Genomic DNA, 9334 nt, shown 5'->3' with positions numbered 1-9334 from the left:
TTGATTGGTCCAGGTCCGGGAGAACTGAATTGTATCTTGTTACACACAAGAATTTTTCTGTAACGACTACTGTCAGTTTTAAATACCTTAGAGAAATAAAGCATACTTTAAAACATATGTCACAACTTAACCATTCCTCTACACAGTGTTTATCTCCTATGCCCACTAAGCTAAGAAGAGAGCTTTCAGTTTTTTTGGAAACTGAATTAGAAAACTTGGAAATAAAAAATAATATCAATCGAAAAAAAAAGAGCTGAAGTCAAAAGAACATGTATTTTCCAAATATGTTCTTGCTTTGGGGAGAGTTTGAAATCTACGAGCCATAGGTGTGTCCATACGTCACAAAGGACAAAGAAACTTGATGGAAAAGGATGCGACAGTTAGGAAAAAATTAGACGAGATCGGGCGCGTTCAGGATGATATGGCCGGAGACGCCTCGGTTAGGAAAAAAAATTAAAGCTTTGCCCAAACACTTTTTTCTCTGTGGGCCCCTGTAGCTCCCCCAGGGAGCCCAGCTGAACAGGGCAGTGCCCTGGTCCTCACAAAATGCCCAGTGGGCATCCCGGACAGCGGGCAGCTTAGCAAGAAATCCTTAAGGGAGAGTCGAGTAGAATTTGGGGATTTCACCACAACGTGATTCATGATGAGAACATATCTTTACGGATCTGACCTAGAGCTGACCTGAAGGTTCTCGTCCAGGCTACAGTGTGCCCCGAGAAAGGCAAATACGCAATCCTGGAGCAGTGTGCGTGGTTATGACATCGCCGGGGGGGCCTCTGCGAGAACAGGCTTCGGAGCCAACAGGAGTCCCGCCAGGGCAGCTGGTCTCCGTTCTCAGGTCAGGCCTCCCACAAGGCAGAGAGCGCAGCCTAGTGGGCTCTGCCAATTTAGACAGAAAACGGTGCCCCGCAGCTCCCAGGGCCCGTGACCCTTCTTTTCTTGGTCAGAAATTTACATGTAAAGCAACCATTAGTGGTCAGGTAAGCAAAAAACCTCTCCTTCCTCCAACACCAAAACTTGCGAGCGTCAAAATGGAAATGTGAGTCATAGCACTGAAAATTTATGAATTTGTTTCTTACAATTGTTTGCATAATTCAAGCCATGGTTAAATAAGTAACCGCGATTTCCAATTTATTACATTATGTAAGCGGAACTTCCCGATTATAATCAGATGTGAAAATTAGCAATAGTTTTTTGTAATTCTATGATTTCACCAAATGCTGGCACAGGTACCATGATTTCTTAAGACTGAGACTGTGGGTTTCATTCCCAATAGGACTCACTTTAGCTGTGTGAGTGGGTGTTATAATATTCCCTTGCATTTATAAATCAAAGACTAAAGTGTTGGTCTAATGGACATATTTGAACTTCTCTAAAGTTTTCAACATCAAATTGTAAGTTTTATTTTAATTATCAATGACTGTCTAGTTGCTATCTTCATTTGAATTTTATAACACATTATGAATTTTCTAAAGTATCTGTTCCGTATCAGCCAAAACATGGCCGTCTTTTTTGCTGAGTAATGAACTTGAAAAATTAGTATTTTCTGTATTGCAATGATGGTATGCTATGTTATCTCTTAATGGGCTCCATCCACATCCATTGGTTTATCCAATATTTATTGAGCACTTACAATATTCAGGCAGCATGCAAGGATTTGGGAATCAAACTACAAACAAGACCGGGTTAGCCACTGCTACAGGAACCTCGGGAAAGACAGACTGGATACCTAATGTCAAGTTGGGTGAGCGCAAGAATTGACTGAGGAATACAGCAGGGGCTTCGTGGGCAAGTCGGCTTTTCCCCGTGCCTGCAGCCAGGGCACTGGCTCGGCCTCTGAGAAGTTTTCAGAGTCCTCCTGGTCATGCCATGTCTGTTACAGAAGAGGTTATTTTTACATTTCTGCAAGTTTACTTTGGCGTTTTCCTTTTTGGCTACATTAGTGATCAAATGAGATAGTTTAACAGCTCATCACTCTGTTAACAATTCATGTTGGAGTAATACGTTCTCATGCTCACACCTCTTCTGCGAGCATTTTTGTATTGGAAGGTTCTCCCTAGAACCAGGTTCCTCTACCCTTATTTTACTTATGAGGAAACCAAGACTGAGAAAGCTCTTTTGTCAAAGATCAAAGACCTCAATACACCCTGGCATTATCACTATACCTTTTTCTTCTTATGTCACATAAATGATTAAGTCAGAGGCGGCTATGGGAAATTTTAACCCCACGTCTCCAGCTAGCCCAGTAACTGCTGGCTTAGCTTCTGTAGTCCCTGCTTCCTCCTGATTGCGGTGGCACAACAGCTAAGACTGAAAAGGTCTCCACAACTTGTGACAGTTAGTTTGCTTAATCAGGTCCCTGCAAAGAATCAAGAAAAACCCCAAACTCCGTAAGCTCGGGGTCCAGACCTGTGGCTGTTACCCCGCCTGGTCCTGCTAGCGTAATCAACTGGTTCTCTCTGCCACTCTGAGTGCAGCTTGCTCTTTTTCTCTCCGGTGAGATTTTTTTTTTTGCAACAAGGTCGCAAGTTTTTTAAAACAAAGCAGCATGTACTTTTTAGATAAACAAATGTATGTGAATGGTCTAATATATCCCAGCCTAGTGGTTACAAATAAATTGCAACTGTTTCCTTATTTCAACAGCTTATTAGAAATGTCATTTATACATCCTATATAACCATTGTAGTTATGTATCTTGTGAAATCAACCTAGTTATTTCCCCCTCTGTGGCTACCCCACTGAAGTGTTCTGAGTGCTTGGCTAGATTGTGTCCGCAGGGAAAGGGGCCAACCCCGCCCCTGTCATCCAGCTCAGAACGGAGTGTCCTGGAAGTGTCTTTTCTTCCCTGACCCTCTGTAACCCACAGAAACAAACAGAAGCTAAAGGGCGTGGAGACCCTTGGTTCCCACCCTGCCTCCCGCTGTCTTTGTTCTGGTTTCCTTCACCTGAGTTTCTTGCTGATAACTTTGAATGAACTAGCATGCGGTCCGTTGCTGAAGGCAGTGGCTAACATCTCCAGAAACCATGTCAACACCTAAACAATGAAGCATAAGATAGAGGTAACAAGAGGTTTTGGGACTCTAGTTCTTGCTGTGGGCAAGTTATCCAAACTCTCAACTTGAGTATTCTCATTCATAAAATACTTCTGCAGGATAAGGCTCCATAAACTGTTATGCAGATTACACTAGTAATATTGCATAAAGCAACTACTGAAGTGTGTGACATACAGTCACTCAATAAAGGGCAGACAAACAGTTCCATTATGTCACCACTAGTCCCTCCTACCCCACAACATTGAGCACCTAACTCCCTGCATCACTCAAGGGACTGAAAGACACATTGGTGCAAACTGTGTTTGTTTAAGGAAGAACCATTTCAATGGCCCTTTAGTTATGTGGATGGAAAGTCATTAGACTTCCAACTTATAGAAGCAAGAATTAAGAGTTTGTTTTTTCTCCCTTTAGGGTCCCCAGCGAGGAGCTCAGCTGTGTAAGAAGATAAGGTCATGGTTACAGGTGTAACAGCCTACAGTAACTATTGACAGGCAATCATCAAACACATTTTTCAAATACCTTCAGTGCTTATAGGATATCAAGGACCCTCATTACTGCATTTAGGAGACAGCTTAGCCTTGAGAAAGTCTCCTCTAGGAGACATCTGAGCACCTTCTAAGGAGATTATATATGTACTTTTTAAAATTACAGATGTACTTGGCACATAAGTGGTATTTTTCAGTACATCATCATGTGGAATGTTCTTCGAGAATTAACAGTGTCTGAAGTTGTCTAGTATCTGACATTAATAAGAGAGCCTATTCACACTTTATCCTAAAATGTCTTCTCTCTCGCTTGACCGGGTGGTGGTGCAGTGGATGGAGCGTCGGACTGGGATGTGGAAGGACCCAGGTTCGAGACCCCGAGGTCGCCAGCTTGAGTGCGGGCTCATCTGGTTTGAGCAAAGTTCACCAGCTTGGACCCAAGGTCGCTGGCTTGAGCAAGGGGTTGCTCAGTCTGCTGTGGCCCCACAGTCAAGGCACATATGAGAAAGTAATCAATGAACAACTAAGGTGTCACAATGCTCAATGAAAAACTAATGATTGATGCTTCTCATCTCTCCATTTCTGTCTGTCTGTCACTGTGTATGCCTCTCTCTGTCTCTGTAAAAAATAAATAAATAAAAATTAAGCCTTAGGCTATAACAACCCTGCCTGCTTACAGCCTGTCCCCCATACTCAATAAAAAAAAAAGAAAAAGAAAAATGTCTTCTCTCCCAACGCTCTTACTAATTTTGTACGATACATTCAAATATTTAGCATACACACAGAACGTCAACATTTTACCTAGGTGGATTTTGAGGTCAGATGCTTTGCCCTGGTGACCAGCATTTGCAGAAGCCATTAGGAAGTCGAAGTGATTTTTCTCAGATGAAATCAGTCCCCGGGGGAGGGATCCATGAAGCACAAGGCCCTCCAGAGGGACTGACACTGATGTCTGCGGACAGTTTTCAGACCATTTCCGGTGGGTGTGCCTTCCGAACACCACTATCCGAACTCCAGAGCTTCCTCAGCCCTGCTGCCCTCGGGTCTCACGACCGTTACTAAAGCAATCCATTCATTCTTTTCTCCTCTTTCTGCAGACCTCGGTGTTAGGAGATGTGGCTATAGGTAATCTCCCCACATGCACCCTGATATCAGTAAAAACAAAAACAAAAACATTATACTGAGCGAAATAAGTAAATCAGAAAAAACTAAGAACTGCATGATTCCATACATAGGTGGGACGTAAAAATGAGACTCGGAGACATGGACAAGAGTGTGGTGGTTACGGGGGGGGGGGATTGAAGAGAGGGAGGGGGTTGGGGGAGGGGAGGGGCACAAAGAAAACCAGTTAGAAGGTGACGGAAGACAACTGGAGTTTGGGTGATGGGAATGCAGCATAATCAAATGTCAGAATAACCTCGAGATGTTTTCTCTGAACATATGTACCCTGATTTATCAATGTCACCCCATTAAAATTAATAATAAAAATAAATTAAAAAGAAAAAAAGAATAAAATAGTAGCATGTGAAAAAAAAGAAAAGGCCTATTAGGACCAGAGGTTCTTGGCACACTCAGAGTGGCTCCAGAGCAGCTGGCTGTGTTGCGTGCCTTCAGTCACCACTGGCAGCCCTGGCTTGCAAACTCCACAGCCCTCTCAGGTGGACTGGTCATGGATTGGGGGGGGGAGGGAAGCAGCGCGAGCCCCACGCAGCTGAATGAAGGAGATGTGCTGGATTCAGTGCCAGGGCGGGGGAGTGACACAGGGAAGGACCCAGCAGGACCAGGAACAACACCGAGTTCACACAAGGGCTGTCCCGGCGTGGTCTGGTGGCTGTAACGGAATGCCACAGACTTCAGGGCTTATCAGGAACAGAAATTCAGATGTTCTGGGGGCTGGATGGTCCACATGGTGTGACAGCAGAACCCTCCCTGGGTGCAGAGAATAGTTTCTCATCCTGTCCTCACATGGCAGAGAGAGGTAGGGAGCTCTCTGAGGTCCCTAACTATAAGGGCACTAATCCCATTCATGAGGGATCCACCCTCACCTTGTGACCTAACCGGCTCCCAAAGGCTCCACCTCCAAATACCATCACATCTAGGCTGAGGATTTCAACATAGGAACTTTAGAGGGACACAAACATTCAGTCCATCGTGGGATTCTACGCATGATGTATCTTTGCAAATAATACACAGTCTACGTGCTCAGGACCAAGAACTGCTGGGTCGGAACCCACAGTCAGCATATCCCTGTTGACTACCCTAACAGCCACTTGCCACCATCAGATTTTGTCTTGTAACACTGGCACATTCAAGGTTTCATATCCACTACAATTTCTCATAGCTTCCTTCACCTGTGCAATTTTGCCTTTTTCATGATAAAAGTTGTTTTCTACTTTGTTAACTACCTAAGAACTAGAAATATATATATATATATATAAAATCTAGAATAATGTATACATATATATTTATTATTCTTGGAGACTTGTCTGATTTATTCCTTTATAGTCTTAATAAATAAATTTTATAAAGCTAGAATCACTGCTGGTTTTGTACCCATCATAGGACAATTTTTTTAAAAGAATTTTTATTTTATTTATTTATTTATTTTCAGAGACAGAGAGAGAGTCAGAGAGGGATAGATAGGGATAGACAGACAGGAATGAGTGTCTATTTTTCTGCCAATACCATGCTGTTTTGATTGTCGTGGCCCTATAATAGAGTTTGAAGTCAGGTATTGTTATACCCCCAGCTTCATTCTTTTTCTTTAGGATTGCTTTGGCTATTCGGGGTTTTTTATAGTTCCATATAAATCTGATGATTTTTTGCTCTATTTCTTTAAAAAATGTCATTGGAATTTTGATGGGAATTGCATTAAATTTGTATATTGCTTTGGGTAATATAGCCATCTTGATTATATTTATTCTTCCTAGCCAAGAACAAGGTATATTCTTCCATCTCATTATATCTTTTTCGATTTCCCTTAACAATGGTTTATAGTTTTCATTATATAAGTCCTTTACATTCTTTGTTATGTTTATTCCTAAGTATTTTATTTTTTTTGTTGCAATCGTGAAGGGGATTATTCTTTTGAGTTCCTTCTCAGTTGTTTCATTGTTGGCATATAGAAAGGCTATTGACTTCTGAATGTTAATTTTGTATCCTGCGACCTTACTGTATTGGCTTATTGTTTCTAGTAGTCTTTTTTGTGGATTCTTTGGGGTTTTCGATGTATAGGATCATATCATCTGCAAAAAGTGATACCTTTACTTCTTCTTTTCCGATATGGATGCCTTTTATTTCTTTGTCTTGTCTGATTGCTCTGGCTAGAACCTCTAGTACCACATTAAATAAGAGTGGAGAGAGTGGACAACCCTGTCTTGTTCCTGATTTAAGGGGGAAAGCCTTCAGTTTAGTGCCATTTAATATGATGTTAGCTGATGGTTTATCATATATGGCCTTTATCATGTTGAGATATTTTCCTTCTATACCCATTTTGTTGAGAGTCTTAAACATAAAATTGTGTTGTATTTTATCGAAAGCCTTTTCTGCGTCTATTGATAAGATCATGTGGTTTTTGTTCTTTGTTTTGTTGATATGGTGTATTACATTAACCGTTTTACGTATGTTGAACCATCCTTGAGATTCTGGGATGAATCCTACTTGATCATGATGTATTATTTTTTTAATATGTTGTTGTATTCGATTTGCTAGTATTTTGTTTAGTATTTTAGCATCTGTATTCATTAGAGATATTGGTCTGTAGTTTTCTTTCTTTGTGCCATCCTTGCCAGGTTTTGGTATGAGGGTTATGTTGGCCTCATAAAATGTGTTTGGAAGTATTGCTTCTTCTTCAATTTTTTGGAAGACTTTGAGTAGAATAGGAACCAAGTCTTCTTTGAATGTTTGATAAAATTCGCTGGTATAGCCGTCAGGGCCTGGACTTTTATTTTTGGGGAGGTTTTTAATGGTTTTTTCTATTTCTTCATGGAGAGAGATGAGAAGCATCAATCATCAGTTTTTTGTTGAGACACCTCAGTTGTTCATTGATTACTTTCCCAAATGTGCTTTGATCGGGGGCCTTCAGCAGACCGAGTAACCCCTTGCTTGAGCCAGCAACCTTGGGTCCAAGCTGGTGAGCTTTGCTCAAACCAGATGAGCCTGCGCTCAAGCTGGCAACCTTGGGGTCTCGTACCTGGGTCCTCCACATTCCAGTCCGACGCTCTATCCACTGAGCCACCACCTGTTCAGGCAGGACAATTTTTTTGCAATGAAAATGTTTCCTGTCTCTCTCTCTCAGTGACAAAGCGCTTTGCAACTCAGGTATCAGGAAGGCATGGAAGTATTAACATGCAAAAATATTATACCAAGAGCTGCAGAAATACAATATTCTCTAATATAGCATTAAAATGTCAAAATGGTAAAGGTTGAAGATAGCCTTGTGTTTGTTTCCTGACAAATTTCGGTGAGCTGACTGGTAAACCATGGAGTACATTTTCCTAAAAGGCTCTGCTGTCTGTTTCTAAATCATTTCCTATGTCAAGAGTGCTTATCTATATATCACAACGCCTCTCTGAAATACAGCTTACTCAGGGAAGAAAAAAACCACTCACACGATCTTAATGTATTAGATTATAATTAATCACACATATTTCAGAAAAAGAAAGATTCTTTTGCAAAACAAGGAAAACAAAATAAAGGGGTTATGATCCAACAATAAATCAGCCTTCTGAAAGAGTTTACATCTTTGTTTTCCTGATACTTCTTAATCTGGAAGGCTAGAGGATACAGACCCTTGTAATCACTAAAGGAATTTTATTCTTCCTACTAGGGCTCTTTCTCTGGGCAGAACGATTAGGTGATTAAAGAGGTTTACACAGTGCATCACTGTGGTCTAATAAGAATTTGTACTCTTGACATTACCAGTAAATGAAATTCACAAGGGAAGATCTGACTCATATGGGCTTTTATATAAAAGCAAAACAATCAGTCAATCGGTGTGGGGGAGGGGGAGAGAGGAAGAATGAGGGAGCTGGGCCAGAGAGTGAGAAGCCAAATTATCCAGCTGATGGATTTTTCTTTTCTCCCAATGATTGCTTGACAAACAAACGCATGCCTATTGTTCAAAGAAAATGGACTGTAATCTGCTTTCCAGCGTTCCCTCCAATCTCCTGGGGAACAGTGAACGCTATGAGCAGAAACAACCACTACAATAAAAAAAAAAAAAAATTCTGCAACCCAACAACATTCAGGATATAGATTTATGTTTATCATACCCAAGATTTGATCAATACCTCGTACTCTGTAGATTGTGTGGCCATGAATTCGTTCTACCTCTTCATCACCTCGTAATTTCTTCCTTATTATGAACATCGTGCTCTCCTTTGCTGTAATCCGAGGCAACCATATCGGCTAACTGAGCATGCAGTTTATCTTTGTCTTCACGCCTGTTCCTTAATGTTTACTGTGTCATCACCTGTACATGCAACAGTCCCTTTACTTTTTCCTTTACACGATGAAGTTCTGAGGGAAGAGTGTCTATAGCCACCAGCGTGGGTCCTGTTAGACAGCAGGCACTATTTACTTGCGGAAAATAATAAATTAATAGCCTGATTATGTTTAATCAAAACAGCAAAAATAGCCTGACCAGGTAGTGGCACAATGGATAGAGAGAGCATCGAACTGGGATGCAGAGGACCCAGGTTCAAAACCATGAAGTCACCAGCTTGAGCGCAGGTTCATCTGGTTTGAGCAAGGCTCACCAGCTTGAGCCCAAGGTCACTGACTCGAGCAAGGGGT

Source organism: Saccopteryx bilineata, chromosome 6, assembly GCF_036850765.1.
Source record: "Saccopteryx bilineata isolate mSacBil1 chromosome 6, mSacBil1_pri_phased_curated, whole genome shotgun sequence".
Taxonomy (NCBI): domain Eukaryota; kingdom Metazoa; phylum Chordata; class Mammalia; order Chiroptera; family Emballonuridae; genus Saccopteryx; species Saccopteryx bilineata.
This window is presented reverse-complemented; position numbering follows the sequence as displayed.